The sequence below is a fragment of the Natrix helvetica genome (assembly GCF_964273705.1).
Source record: "Natrix helvetica genome assembly, chromosome: 1".
Taxonomy (NCBI): Eukaryota; Metazoa; Chordata; class Lepidosauria; order Squamata; family Natricidae; genus Natrix; species Natrix helvetica.
This window is the reverse complement of record NC_138548.1, coordinates 127,997,763-128,004,119: the sequence shown is the minus strand read 5'-3', so window position 1 is coordinate 128,004,119 and position 6,357 is coordinate 127,997,763. Positions and strand designations below refer to the sequence as shown.

General features: G+C 38.1%; 1 protein-coding gene across 1 annotated transcript in view; it reads right to left on the bottom strand.

Annotated features, from left to right (window-relative positions):
* The window catches only part of AAMP (angio associated migratory cell protein), a 34,469-nt gene that overhangs the window by 603 nt on the left and 27,509 nt on the right, over positions 1 to 6,357 (bottom strand). The window lies entirely within an intron of this gene.

Here is a 6,357-nt window from a genome sequence, read left to right as displayed (position 1 = left end):
TGCAGGCGTGTGCGTCCATGTGGCTGACACTGGGGCGGTTCCAACCAAACTGGTTGGAACGGAATCCGGAACCCACCACTGATCGGCAGCCCTATGCACACCATTGCTCAGCCCCATATCCTGACTTCCTTTCGTAGTTTATATCATATATTTATTCTCCTGCTTTGCTAAGGAAGGAAGTTTTGATCTTTCTAAGTGAGACATATATAAAGAAGTGTGCCAAGAGCACAAAGTCTAAGAGGAGTGGAAATTTCAAGATAAGGAGATCATTTCTGCCACAAAACAAAGCCTGGACAATATACTGGGAAATAGCTGAAGGGAAAAATGCATACCTATATGTGGATGAGTAACATTCCTCCAGCTGCAACCCAGACATTTCTTACTGACCTAAAGCATTTCCTATGTCTCTTTGCTAGACCTAATTATAGTCTCTCCCAATCTTGACCTTGGATGTTTTTGGATCCAGATTGGTAGAAGTGATGAAATTTATGGTCCAGAAGTATTTCAGGACCCCTTTTGAGAGAGGCCTCATCGAGTAATGACTAGGAAGCCAAACCCATAAATAGACTAACATGATCAGAGAAACTCAGTTCCAAAGACTCTTGTTAAGCTCTATGAGTTAAAATCAAAATAATTTTAAGAAGTTTAATATATATATTAATATATATATATATATAATGAATAGTAAGTTAATATATCATTGTTACAATTTGGGGGAACAGTTATTTAAAAACTTTTAAGAGTTTCCTGGTGTTTAAAATATAATTAAAATAAGCAGCCATCAGTCTGGTCTTCCTAACAACTTAATCAAACTAGCTGGAAGAAAAGTGTTTGGGATCTTCCAGCTCAAAAGCCAGAAATATAGAACTAAACCAGCCTTGGTCAAGCAGTGACTGTGTAACCATGTAGTGTTGTATATAAAGCCAGTGATGCCAAATCTCTAGACATAAAAATGAATTTATTAGGCATGGGGAAATATACCAAAAATGGAAAGGTAACAAGTGAAGTTAATAATCCCATAAATATACAATTATAAACAAACCAGCCAGATAAACTAATTATTTATTGCCTCCTTGAATAAGCTTTTGGCTTTTATGACGCACTTGGTCCATCTTTGTCGAAAGGCTGATCTGGGTTTCCTGCTTGACGGAGCCTAGGCAAGTATTATTGCTTTCTGACAAATTATTAGTTAAATTCCTGCCATGTCTGTGGAAAGATCAAAAGTTAAGGTATTTCTATGGTCTACATTTCTGTTAATGTTACAAAATAATAGTTACTTCTAAGAACCTGGGAATTATATTGGGTGTGTGTAGATAATCGTGTCAAAAGAAAGCAAGATAGAGAGAAATAAGGGAGGTTGCAGGAATCACACTGCACTTTCCTAAATATTGTTATGGAATACTAGATCCTAGAGTTTTGTGGAGAGATGATGGTTGTTAAAATACTTATAGCCTGTCTGTGTCTATCCCTTCGATTTATAAGAGGGTTCAAAGTGCTGAGAACACAGGAGACTACCAATTTACAGTGCAGTATGAAAAGGTAGGAACGTAAAAGGTAAGAGACCCCGAACCCCTCCCTATCTTTTGAAAATACAACTCCCAGAATGCCTCATGCCATCTTGGCCTGCTGTAGTTCTGCTGGAGCTCCATAACTTTCCTCTCCCTATTTTAAGGAGTGTGGTATCTAGTCAGGTAGTTAAGTCTTCCATGTCAACCCTAAGATTGACAGAGCAGAGCAAATAAGAAACAAGTCATGTTCTTCTTGTGACAACAACTGTGACTGGGTACTGAAAGATGAAAGGTTGTAAGGCATCATGGACAATTTGTTACCAGGCTGCTTGTAGTGATGTAGGTAAGTTTATTTTAGATCAGGAATAGAGCTTTTCTTTGGAGAATGGACAGGTGCTGAATTGTTTTATCCAGTTCTGGGTATCTGGGATGTTACTGGTAACTGTCCACTTAGTCACTTTAAAAACAGACTAGGCAATAGTTCGGGATAGTTTGAGAAGCTAAAGCCATTATTTGTCCTTAAAAGGTTAATTGGACCTTTGCAATGGAAGTATGGCATCACGTCAGCCCTTGAGGAGCACTAGCCACAGAATGGGAAGAAAGAATATCAGTCTGCATTTAAAATGTTCACAAACATTCAAGTGGGGATTAAATGGAAGAGAAAATAAACCTTATTTTTAGAGAGCTGCCTTTTTAAAACAACGCAAACTTTGAAATGTTTCACATATCTTCCTCTGACATATTTTTATACTGACTTTTTAGAAACAGCAGCTCAAGAAGATGCTTGATTCTCAGTTAGAGCATTAATGTATTTCACAGTGTTTTTGTTACTGTTCAGGAGTTTTTGGGCTATGGGCTGAATTTGGACTATCTGCATTCAAAGCAGATGTTTTACTGTTGAAAAAATTATGCCAACCTTTTGCTTTACATTTCTAAATAATTTCAAGTCATTTCTATAACAACAAAGTCAATATAGTCATCAAAAAATAAAACCAAAGTTTACTTTTTTCAGTTTTGAGTACAAAGTCCAGAAGAGGTTTTCAAAACAAAACTACCGTATTTTTCAGAGTATAAGACGCACCAGGATTTTGAAGAGGCAAAATTGTTTTAAAAAAGTTTTTGCACTCTGCAGACCTCCCAACAAGGGACTGTTTTTCACGAAAATCGGCCCGTTTTTTGTCAAAAAAAAAAAGGCACGCATAGCCTTTAGGCAGGGATGGGTTCCTACCAGTTCTAACCTCTTCTATAGAAGATGTTCCACAAATCTACAGTGCCGTTTAGAACCGGTTCCAGCTCCTTCGCCCCGCCCGTCCGCACATCATCAAGATGAAGAGCGACAGGAGGAATTCTGGGAGTTGAAGTCCACAAGTCTTAAAGCTGTCAAGTTTGAATACCCCTGGGTTTTTTTTTCTAAAGGGTTAGGGGTGCAAGAGTCTTGTAACTTGACAGCTTTAAGACTTGTGTGCTTCAAATGCCAGAGTTTCTGAGCCAACATTTTGGTTGCTAAACAAGAGCATTGATAAGTGAGTTTCACCACATTTTACTAGTTGGCCATGCCCACCCAGTCACATGACTGCCAAGCCACTCCCACTCAATCACATGGCTGGCAAGTCACTCCCACAAAGCAGGCCACACCTACAGAAGAGGTTCTAAAAATTTTTGAAACCCACCACTGCCTTTAGGAGGCTTATAGAGTGCTCCTGGGGGCTGGGGGGCAAAAATCGGCCTGTTCTTCACTCATTTTTGCCCGCCCCAGCCGCCAGGAGCACTCTGGAAGCCTCCTAAAGCTATGCATGGCCATTTTGGTGAAGGGGGCGGCGTTTCAGGAGGCCAAAAATGCTGTATTCAGCGTATAAGACACACCCAGATTTTCAACCTCTTTTTTGAGGGAAAAAGGTGCATCTTATACTGTAAAAAAAACGCTAGATAGAATTTTCTCTTTAATTAGAACAATCAATTTTGCCATCTCTGCCAACTCCATTGCCTCCACCATCTGTTTTTCCATTGTGGGAATTAATGAGTCCTTCCATTTATGTGTATATAAGTTATCACCATTGTCAACATGTATAAAACAAAGTTCCAAATTTTCTTTCAAGCTCCGTGAATTGTTTTTTTTTTAAACTTTGTTGTACTCTGCCCAGAGTTACTTGTTTTGTGAGATAAGCGCTTATATATAATTGAACAATAAATAAAAATGTTTAAGTTCTCATGAAGCTTTATCACAAACTGAAATTGCCTAAATAAATTATTATGGCAAAAAGCACAAGAGAAGCTAGCTTACAAATTAATTTTTTCCTCTTCAGAAGTGGAGACAGATATATGTGGAAATATGTGAAAAAGTTACAGTGGTCAGACCAAAAGCACAGTTCAGTGACACGGAGAGTAGAAAACATTTTTCAGGAAATGATGTAGCATAAATAGCATTCAGGCAGAGCTGAAGGTTCATACAGGGTGGCCTCATATTTAATCATAAACTTGGATTAAGAAAATGCTTTTTTAATGTTGTCATATTGCAAGATGCCCAAACAAACTGTATTGTGGTTTAATATTCATCCAACATGCTAAAGCAATGGCTGAATTTCCACAGTATGATGAAACACAGAGCTCCATTTTAGTCTAGATTAGCATATAATAAGACACCCCTCCCCCAACTGTGGAATAGATGATGGAAGCAATCTTTCTTCATTCAGAAGCAATGTAATTTAAAAATAATACATTTGTCTTTTATGGAACTCTTGCCTGTTTTGCAAATGGAAGCAAACACACTTGAGGTAGAACAAATAATTGTTTTCATGCTTTTCAATCAACTGATTTGATCCTGTTGAAGAGGTTTTGAATTTAAAAGTCCAGGCTTCTTTGGCTGACTTTCTCCCTCGGATAAAACATAGAAGCCAGGCATCTTGGCCACAGGCCTTCAGCCCTAACTCTCTGAGACACCATTCCCTTCCCAAAGCAATAATGATGCCTCAGAAGCTCTGAATTTGGTGCCTTTCATATTCATCAATTAGATCTTTCGTGTTTTTTGAATTGTCTTCCTCCTCAGCTAGACTAGAGACTGTAAAACAGATGTGGCTTCTTGAGTAAACAAAAGCTGAGTTTTTTTCTTGAAAGTCCTCTAGAGAAAATTGGTGAAGAAGAGAGGAATCACTGAATCTGTTAGATATCAGAAACAGTACTAATGGTTTTCACCAAGGTCCTCTGTTCCGGCGGGAACAGAGATTCAACCTGATTGGTCGAAGGGTCTGACAGCTCCCTATAAAAGGGCTGCTGTCAGACTGAACCTTTGCTGGATTGTACATAGTTGACTTGTGCTAATAAAGAGCTGTTTGTTACTCTGAAGCCTGAGTGTGCCTTCATTCACCCAATCTAACAGAATCCTGGTCTCCATTTATACTTAACTGTAACATAAAGTCATTTTTCTTCTTTGTCTCTATGATATTGTCATATTTCCCGAGCAAGAATGCCTTCTATTATCATTATCTGTACTGGTTTAGAAAAAGCATTTACCAAGACTAGTAAAAACCTGTGATCATTCATTATCCATTATCTTAGAAGCGAACTCAAATGACCAATAGTGGATGTGACCAGCAAGGGGTCAGGAGGTCAGCCTCTACCTCTGCCACCCCCCCCAATACTTAACTCTGTCCATTAGCCTTGGTTTCCCAAGTTTTAGTAACATCCACCATTTCCCTAATCATGTTTTTGACACCAACTTTTTTGAAGACTTCTAGAAATGGGAAAGTGAGGGCAAAGCAGATCACCATTATATTATTTGGGAGAAGGAGAGGAGGCAGGGCTAAAATGTCAGTTGACTGTCTTCCCCTTCCCTCCAAGAATAGGGCATATGGTCATCCTATAAAGACAAAATAGAAACAGGCCCCTTTCCTTTAAAAACCAGAAATTACCAAGAAACTGGGGGGATTTGTCCAGGCTGTCACCTGAAATCAACACTGATTCAAAAGCAAAATGAAAAGAAACAATTGTGAAGTTTTAAATGAGCCTTATAAATTGTAGAATAGTTAAATTATACTGAATAACCAGAGATTCTCCAATCTCCCTCTGCTTTCAGCAGGAAGACAGAGTGAAGGGTAGAAGCTGCAAAAAGAGAGAGGTAGGACTGCTTTGGCTAAACCCACATCTAACATGGAGAAAAGATTGTCATCCTTCTCTGATTATTTATTTGAGAACGAAATAACAAACTATCTTGCAAACCAAACATGTAGATAAACAGTTGCAAAATAAAATAATTTTTAAGAGAGTATCAACAAACCCAAAATCTCAATAAAAGCAGAAGAGAAAGAAAGATCTGATTGGGGCTTCTCAGCTGAGTGCTAAACTCAGTTTAAGTTCTGTTTTAAGTGTTTTTCTTTATGAAAGCAAAAGCACTCTAGAGGAATTTTTTTACAAAATAATATCTATTGTGTAGTGGGCTTCAGTAGGCAAGAACAGACCAGCATAGCTACAACAGCATGTATTGACTCAAAACTAGAACTGTGGAACAACAGGCAAATCCCTGTAATTTATACTCGCGGCCCACAGAGCTTTAACCAATCACAATATTTGAAAAAGCCGGCCCAAATATGGATGTTATAAGTTTCCCTCCAAAACAGTTGCAGTTAACAGTTAGGGTTATATAAAGGTTAGTTTCACTTTAGCAGGGCTTAATACAACTATATATATTCAATACATAACAATATCCATTTTAAAATTCAAATGTCATAAATGGCAGGCTTTTGAGTTCTTCAGAAACTTTTGTCGGATTTTTTTAAAAAGGGAGGAGAAAACCCCCCAAATTAGGCAGCTATTTCAAACATCTGCTGTCCAAAATGAATTTTTAACATGGAGACTG